This window comes from Arachis hypogaea, chromosome 17, assembly GCF_003086295.3.
Source record: "Arachis hypogaea cultivar Tifrunner chromosome 17, arahy.Tifrunner.gnm2.J5K5, whole genome shotgun sequence".
NCBI lineage: Eukaryota > Viridiplantae > Streptophyta > Magnoliopsida > Fabales > Fabaceae > Arachis > Arachis hypogaea.
In genome coordinates this window covers 78,466,784-78,476,308 of record NC_092052.1, presented here as the reverse complement: position 1 = coordinate 78,476,308, position 9,525 = coordinate 78,466,784, and the positions used below count along the sequence as shown (strand labels likewise).

The 9,525-nt window shown below is 38.3% G+C and overlaps 1 pseudogene; it reads right to left on the bottom strand.

Moving 5' to 3' along the window:
• Positions 1–480: 480 nt before the first annotated feature.
• LOC112763450 (uncharacterized) lies at positions 481–5,629 on the bottom strand (annotated as a pseudogene).
• Positions 5,630–9,525: the final 3,896 nt, after the last annotated feature.

Here is a 9,525-nt window from a genome sequence, read left to right as displayed (position 1 = left end):
GCGGATCTTGGCTAAGCGAGTAATGAAGATAGTGGGTGACTGTCATGGGTCATTCCTTCATTCTGACTTAACTGAATTAAGTACGAGAGTATATCTTGGAGAAGAAGTAGGCGTGAATTGAAAGAAAAATAATAGTACTTGCATTAATTCATGAAGAACAGCAGAGCTCCACACCTTAATCTATGGGGTGATAAGAAATATATTGGAAGTTAGGGGTTTAATACATTCAAAGTAATAAAATCTTAATGGAAGGGGGACAAGAAAAGAATGGCATCTAAGAAGAGGAATTTATTGGCGTAAAGAGACACGGCGGAAACATAAAAGATAGATAAAGGGGTTTTTCCTACTAGACCTCTAAGATACCTGTTCTTAGCAACCTAGGTCACCGGAAGGGATTCCCTACTAGACCTTCAAAGAACCTGTCCTTGACAACCTAGATCAGAGGGACGAAAACTGAAAGAAACCACCACGCAGATCACCTTAGTGTTGGATCCTCCAATCTTCCTCATGCAACAAGTGAAGCAAATCACTCACCTCACTTCTCACACAATAAAAAGTGCTTAAAAGCAACTGAAATTTATTCATCAAAGTTATGTAAATTGTCTCACCAAAGGTGTTTAAATAGGCACCTAATAACTAACTAAAAGATAAGATAACTAATTTAAATCAGATTTGATCTTATTGGATTAGATCAGATTTGATTTAAATTTTTTAAATCCTAAAGATATAATAACTAATTTAAATCAGATTTGATCTTATTAGATTAGATCAGATTTGATTTAAATTTAAAATCCCTAAAAATACTACTAAGCATAGCAGATTTAAAATAAGTCTTCTAACAAACTTTTGACCACATAACAAACTAAAACAAAAGTCTAGAATTTCAAAATTTAAAGATAAATTATGCCTCCCACTGAATTCAGAAAGCATTATGGGCTTCTTGCTGTCCTGACTTAGCCTAATGGGCCTTGCCCATTCTTCTTTGGTTAGAACTTGATGTAACTCTATATGCACAAGCGCTGCCAAGTTCCCGAAACTCTCCTTGAGCTTCTTTGCACGTGCTCTAGTGATGGGGCCCTCTGGATGTGTAAAATTCCCATTTTGCCCTTTTGTTTTAGAATGCCCCTGTTGTCTTTCCGAGCATGTATCATTCCCTCCTTCCTCAAAAAGATTCGTCCTCGAATCTGTGTCCATATCAAAAGGAGAGAGATCAGAAACATTGAAGGTAGCAGAGACATTATACTCACCTGGTAGGTCAATGTTGTAGGCGTTGTCATTGATCTTCTCAAGCACTTGGAATGGGCCATCCCCTCTAGCATCAAGTTTAGTCTTCCTCTGAGTAGGAAATCTCTCCTTCCTCAAATGTACCCAAACCCAATCTCCTGGTTCGAAGACTATATACTTTCGGCTCTTGTTAATCCTTTCAGCCGTGGTTTTGTTCTTCCTCTCAATTAGGTCACGAGCCTTTGCATGTATTGCTTTAACTTTCTCAGCCTTGCTAGCTCCATCTAAACTAATAAGATTACTCAAAGGTAAAGGCATTAAATCTAAGACAGTGAGAGGATTAAAACCATAGACAAGTTCAAAGGGTGAAAAACCAGTGGAAGAATGGATTGTCTTGTTATAAGCAAACTCAATAAAAGGTAAACAATCTTCCCAGGTTTTCAAATTCTTACCAACAACAGCACGCAATAAGGTTCCCAATGTCCTATTTACGACTTCAGTTTGACCATCAGTTTGAGGGTGACAAGTAGTTGAGTATAAAAATTTTGTTCCCAGCTTGCTCCACAAAACTTTCCAAAAGTGACTTAAGAATTTGACATCACGATCAGAAACAATAGTTTGGGGAACACCATGTAAGCGCACAACTTCTCGAAAGAATAGGTCAGCAATATGTGTGGCATCATCAGTTTTGTGGCAAGCAATGAAATGAGCCATTTTACTAAATCTATCTACCACAACAAAAATGCTATCTCGACCTCTCCTAGTTCTAGGCAAACCAAGAACAAAATCCATAGAAATATCAACCCATGGATGCACAGGAACAGGTAAAGGAGTATACAAACCATGTGGTAAAGACTTAGATTTAGCTTGCTTACATGCAATGTATTTAGCACAAAATTTCTCAACATCTTTACGCATGTGGGGCCAGTAAAAATGCTCAGATAAAACATCCAAAGTCTTATGCACACCAAAATGACCCATCAAACCTCCACTATGTGATTCTAGAACAAGTAACTCCCTAATAGAACAAGTAGGTACACAAATCCTATTACCCCGAAAAAGAAAGCCATCATGCTTATAGAATTTGTTATATGCACCATGTTCGCATGCAGCATAGATAGAGGCAAAAGCAGAATCAGTTGCATACAATTGCTTCATACACTCAAAACCTAACAGTTTAGAAGTAAGGGTTGTGATTAAGGAATACCTTCTAGATAATGCATCAGCAACCACATTCTCTTTACCTTGCTTATAGGCGATTACATATGGAAAGGATTCAAGGAATTCTATCCATTTTGCATGTCTTTTATTCAGCTTCCCTTGGCCCTTCAAGTGTTTGAGGGATTCATGGTCAGTATGTACCACAAATTCCTTAGGTAGCAAATAATGCTGCCACACTTCCAAAGCTTGCACCAAGGCATAAAGCTCTTTATCATAAGTGGAGTAGTTGAGATGGGCCCCATTCAAATTCTCACTGAAATAGGCGATTGCTCGCTTTTCCTGCATCAAAACAGCACCTATACCAATTCTGGAAGCATCACATTCGATTTCAAAAGTTTTAGAAAAATCTGGTAAATTAAGAATGGGGGCAGAACACAATAATTCTTTCAAGGTGTTAAAGGCAAGTTCTTGTTCCTGATCCCATTTAAAGTTGACATGTTTCTTAATGATTTTAGTTAAAGGTGCAGCAATAGTAGAAAAATCTTTAACAAACCTCCGATAAAAACCCACAAGACCATGAAAACTTCTAACATCAGAGACACTCTGAGGTGTGGGCCATTCTCTAATAGCCTTCACCTTCTCGTCATCTACCTCAATTCCTGTAGAACTTATCACAAAACCTAGGAATACGACTTTACTCAGACAAAACGAGCACTTTTGGAGATTAGCATACAATTTTTCCTTTCTAAGTACCTCTAAAACAGATTGAACATGCAAAATATGATCATCAAGACATTTACTGTAGATAAGGATATCATCAAAATAAACAACCACAAATTTACCTAAAAACTCTCGCAAAACATGATTCATTAGTCTCATGAATGTACTAGGTGCATTAGTCAAACCAAATGGCATAACTAACCACTCATACAAACCATATTTAGTTTTGAAAGCTGTTTTCCATTCATCACCAAGTTTCATTCGTATTTGATGATAACCACTCCTTAAATCTATTTTAGTAAAAATAACAGAACCATGCAATTCATCAAGCATATAATCAAGTCTAGGAATAGGATGGCGATACTTTACCGTAATCTTATTTACAGCTCTGCAGTCAACACACATCCTCCATGTGCCATCCTTCTTGGGCATCAATAGTACCGGAACAGCACAAGGACTCATGCTTTCTCTCACAAAACCCTTAGCCAAAAGGTCCTCGACTTGCCGTTGCAGTTCCTTCGTCTCCTTAGGATTGGTCCGGTAAGCTGGCCGGTTAGGAATGCTGGATCCGGGGGCAAAGTCAATCAGATGTTCAATGCCTCGTAATGGAGGTAAACCTGAGGGCATCTCATCTGGAAATACATCGCCATGCAAGAGTGAAATAAAAGCACTAGGCAGGTTATGGTTAGTTTCAATGGTAGAAAGTAAAGACTCTCTAAATCGTACTAACACCAATGCTTTTTTTCCTAAACTAGCATGCTTCAGATCCCTCTCTTTTGCATAAAAACATATTTTGTGAGCACTCTCACTCTCCACAGATGCTTCTTTTTTAGAACTCTCTTTTTCACTCAGACCCTGACTCTTTTTCGCACACGTTTCATCTCTCAAAGCCCTCTCTTTACCCTCTTGTTTTTCAATTTTTCTCACATCTTAAAGACTCTTTAGTAGATTTGCGCATGTTCAGTTGCTCCAGGTACACTTCTTTAGGTGTCAAAGGTGCAAGGGTAATCTTCTTCCCAAGATAAGTGAAGGAGTATCGGTTTGTGAAACCGTCATGGACCACCTTCCTATCATATTGCCATGGACGGCCTAGGAGTAGATGACAAGCCTGCATGGGAACCACGTCACAAAGTACCTCGTCACTATATCTCCCAATAGAGAACTGTATGCGGGCTTGCTTCATAACCTTCAATTCACCAACATCACTTAGCCACTCCAGTTTGTAAAGGTTAGGGTGTTTGGTGCATTTCAACCCCAATTTTATGATCAAAGTAGAGCTAGCAATGTTTGTATGACTTTCAGCATCAATGATCATGAGTCCAACCTTACCTCCCAATAAAACTTTTGTATGAAAGATGTTCTCTCGCTGTTCTAGATGATCGTCCTTGGCTTGTACATTTAAGATCTGCCTAGTAACAAGGGTCTCGCCACTAACAGCATACTCAACTATATCTTCATTATCTGTAGTATCATCCGTATGTGGCATGTCTTCATACCCATATGAGTTATCAGATTCTGAGAAAATATCATTTGCTTTAATTACTATGGTCCTTTTATTTGAACACTCGGAAGCATAATGGCCTAATCCGCGGCACTTAAAGCAGGTAATATCACGATGCCGTGCAGGAGGTTTAGAAGTAGAATTAGGCATGTGCATCTTCCTGTTCTACTCTGTGGGTTTCTCCTTTGATTCGGTAATTTTGGATCCAGTCTTCTCCCCGAAATTAGCACCTCTCGAATCCCACCTTGAAGTAGAATTATGCAGCCCTTTCGCCTTTTGCTGTCTTTCCACCTTGATAGCTAGGTTCACCAAGTCTTCCATAGTCACAAATGGGAGATGTTCTATAGTATTTGCAATGTCTCGGTTCAACCCACTCAAGAAATATGCCATAGTAGCCTCAGACTCCTCCTCAATGTTTGCTTGGATTAGCAGCATCTCCATCTCCTTATGATACTCATCTACAGACTTAGAACCTTGGTATAACCGTTGGAGCCATTGATATAGCTCCCTGTAGTAGTAAGAAGGGACAAACCGTTGTTGCATGACCTTCTTCATCTTCTCCCAAGACAGAATTGGTGGTTTTCCATTCCGCCTCCTCTGTTTGTCCAGCTCGGCCCACCAGACAAGGGCATAATCTGAGAATTCTACAGGTGCTAGTCTTACCTTTTTTACATCAGAGTAGTTATGACACTGAAATAAGAGCTCTACCTTGCGTTCCCATTCCAGGTATGCCTCAGGGTCACTTCTGCCTTTAAATTCTGGGATGCGCATCTTGATAGCATTAAGGTTATTATCAACATCTGCCGGTTGTTTATGATGCCGGGATATGGATGAAGTCTCCTCCTTAGACACCGTAGAATCATTATGAATAGATTCTCGTGACCGTGCTTTTCGCCTAGGGGAAAAAGAATTAATTCGAGAATCCATGTCATCAAGACATTGTTGAATCCCTGTAAGGATGCTGGAAAGTGCATCGAGGCGGAAAGTTAGTTGTAGATCGGGGTTCCCTTCAGTGTTAGCCATCAATGAACCTATAAAAGAAAAGACCTTACAGCACTCTTCTCACATGTATCACTCGGAATAGGACACTCGTGTTTCACTCAATACGTGGCTTTTACCCTCTGATGAGCTCACCACTCTTGCCTTTTTCTACTCTTGGATTGTCTTAACAAGTTGCACTTTGGAAGATGAGGAATTGAGACACCAAACTAAGATAATCTGAATGATAGAAATGTTCAACTTGATAAGAAGACAATTAAAGTATGTGAAAAAGGAAACAATGAATGATACTAGGATGACAAAAACTAGAAAAATTGAATCCTAAGTGGAACCCAAGGAAAGTTTGAAAAGATAAAACAAAAGGAAAATTTAAAATTTCATTTTTTTTGTTAACTGGAATAAACAGAAATTACAGTAATAGAATTTAAGGAAGAATTTTTTTTCGTTTTTTTTTTGTTAACTGGAATAAACAGAAATTGCAGGAATAAAATTTAAGGAAGAATTTTTTTTGTTTTTTGTTTTTTTTTTTTTGGAATCTAAAGTAAATTTGCAGAAATTGAAGAGAAAAATAAAGAGATTAAACAAGACCCATGGAACATGTAGATAAATAAGAAGTTACCTATGACTTGTAACTGATACCAGATGATAAGAAATATATTGGGAGTTAGGGGTTTAATACATTCAAAGTAATAAAATCTTAATGGAAGGGGGACAAGAAAAGAATGGCATTTAAGAAGAGGAATTTATTGGCGTAAAGAGACACAGCGGAAACATAAAAGATAGATAAATGGGTTTTTCCTACTAGACCTCTAAGATACCTGTTCTTAGCAACCTAGGTCACCGGAAGGGATTCCCTACTAGACCTTCAAAGAACCTGTCCTTGACAACCTAGATCAGAGGGACGAAAACTAAAAGAAACTACCACGCAGATCACCTTAGTGTTGGATCCTCCAATCTTCCTCGTGCAACAAGTGAAGCAAATCACTCACCTCACTTTTCACACAGTCAAAAGTGCTTAAAAGCACCTGAAATTTATTCATCAAAGTTATGTAAATTGTCTCACCAAAGGTGTTTAAATAGGCACCTAATAACTAACTAAAAGATAAGATAACTAATTTAAATCAGATTTGATCTTATTGGATTAGATCAGATTTGATTTAAATTTAAAATCCCTAAAAATACTACTAAGCATAGCAGATTTAAAATAAGTCTTCTAACAAACTTTTGACCACATAACAAACTAAAACAAAAGTCTAGAATTTAGAAATTTAAAGATAAATTATGCCTCCCACTGAATTCGGAAAGCATTATTGGGCTTCTTGCTGTCCTGACATAGCCCAATGGGCCTTGCCCATTCTTCCTTGGTTAGAACTTGATGTAACTCCATATGCACAAGCGCTGCCAGGCTCCCGAAACTCTCCTTGAGCTTCTTTGCACGTGCTCTAGTGATGGGGCCCTCTGGAAGTGTGAAATTTCCATTCTGCCCTTTTGTTTTAGAATGCCCCTGTTGTGTTTCCGAGCATGTATCATGGGGTGTAGAAACTCCACCGTAGAAAATACATAAGTGATAGAGGTCTAGGCATGGCCGAATGGCCAGCCTCCAAATGTGTAAAATGATAAAGGTTACATAAGTCCAAAGATAGATGTAAAATAAATCTCTAAAAGTAGTTTTTATACTAAACTAGTAACCTAAGGTTACAGAAAATGAGTAACTAGGTACAGATAGTGCAGAAATCCACTTCCGGGGCCCACTTGGTGTGTGCTTGGGGTAAGCATTGGAGCTTTTTCATGCTTAGGCTGTTCCTGGAGTTAAACGCCACCTTTGGTGCCACTTTGGGCATTTAACTCCAATTCTGGTGCCAGTTTGGGTGTTTTACGCCAGAAATTTTAGGCTGACTTTGAACGCCAGTTTGGGCCATCAAATCTCGGGAAAAGTATGAACTATTATATATTGCTGGAAATCCCAGGATGTTTACTTTCCAACGCAATTGAGAGCGCGCCAATTGGGCTTCTATAGCTCTAGAAAATCTACTTCGAGTGCAGGGAGGTCAGAATCCAACAACATCTGCAGTTCTTTTTCAGCCTCTGAATTAGATTTTTGCTCAGGTCCCTCAATTTCAGCTAGAAAATACCTGAAATCACAGAAAAATACAAAACTCATAGTGAAGTTCAGAAATGTGATTTTTGAATAAAAACTAATAAAAACATAATAAAAAATAACTAAAACATACTAAAAACTATGTAAAAATAATGCCAAAAAGGGTATAAATTATCTGCTCATCACAACACCAAACTTAAATTGTTGCTTGTCCCCAAGCAACTAAAAACAAGATAGGATAAAAAGAAGAGAATATACAATAAATTTCAAAAATATCAATGAAGATTAGTCTCAATTAGATGAGCGGGACTTGTAGCTTTTTGCTTCTGAACAGTTTTGGCATCTCACTTTATCCTTTGAAGTTCAGGATGATTGGCATCCATAGGAACTAAGAATTCAGATAGTGTTATTGATTCTCCTAGTTCAGTATGTTGATTCTTGAGCACATCTACTTTATGAGTCTTGGCCGTGGCCCTAAGCATTTTGTTTTCCAGTATTACCACTGGATACATAAATGCCACAGACACATAACTGGGTGAACCTTTTCAGATTGTGACTAAGCTTTGCTAGAGTCTCCAGTTAGAAGTGTCCAGAGCTCTTACGCACACTCTTTTTGCTTTGGACCACGACTTTAACCGCTCAGTCTCAAGCTTTTCACCTGACACCTTCACACCACAAGCACATGGTTAGGGACAGCCTGATTTAGCCGCTTAGGCCAGGATTTTATTCCTTTGGGCCCTCCTATCCATTAATGCTCAAAGCCTTGGATTCTTTTTACCGTTGCCTTTTGGTTTAAAGGGCTATTGGCTTTTTCTGCTTGTTTTTTCTTTTTCTTTCTTTTTTTCTTTATTTTTTTGCCTTTTTTTTGTCGCAAGCTTTGTTTTTCACTGCTTTTTCTTGCTTCAAGAATCAATTTTATGTTTTTTCAGATCATCAATAACATTTCTCTTTTTTCATTATTCTTTCAAGAGCCAACAATTTTAACATTCATAAACAACAATATCAAAAATATGCACTGTTCAAGCATTCATTCAGAAAACAAAAAGTATTGCCACCACATCAAAATAATTAAGCTAACTTCCAGATAAAATTCGAAACCATGCACTTCTTGTTCTTTTGCAATTAAAAACATTTTTCATTTAAGAAAGGTGAAGGATTCATAGGACATTCATAGCCTTAAGGCATATACACTAAACACTAATGATCGTGTAATAAAGACACAGACATAGATAAAACTTAAAGCATAGGGAAAGAAAAACAGAAAATAAAAAACAAGGAAATTAAAGAACAGGTCTACCTTAGTGATGGCGGCTAGTTCTTCTTCTTGAAGATCCTATGGAGTGCTTGAGCTCCTCAATGTCTCTTCCTTGCCTTTGTTGCTCCTTTCTCATGGCCTTTTGGTCCTCTCTAATTTCATGGAGGATGATGGAGTGCTCTTGGTGCTCCATCCTTAGTTGCTCTATGTTGGAACTCAAATCTCCTAAAGAAGTGTTGATTTGCTCCCAATAGTTGTGTGGAGGGAAATGCATTCCTTGAGGCATCTCAGGGATTTCTTGATGAGGAACTTCCTCATGCTCTTATTGAGGTCCATGAGTGGGCTCTCTTGTTTGCTCCATCCTTTTCTTAGTGATGGGCTTGTCCTCTTCAATGAGGGTGTCTTCCTCTATGACAACTCCAACTGAATTGCATAGGTGACAGATGAGATGAGGGAAGGCTAACCTTGCCAAAGTGGAAGGCTTGTCAGCCACCTTGTATAGTTCTAGAGATATAATCTCATGAACTTCTACTTCCTCTCTGATCATGATACTATGGATCATGATAG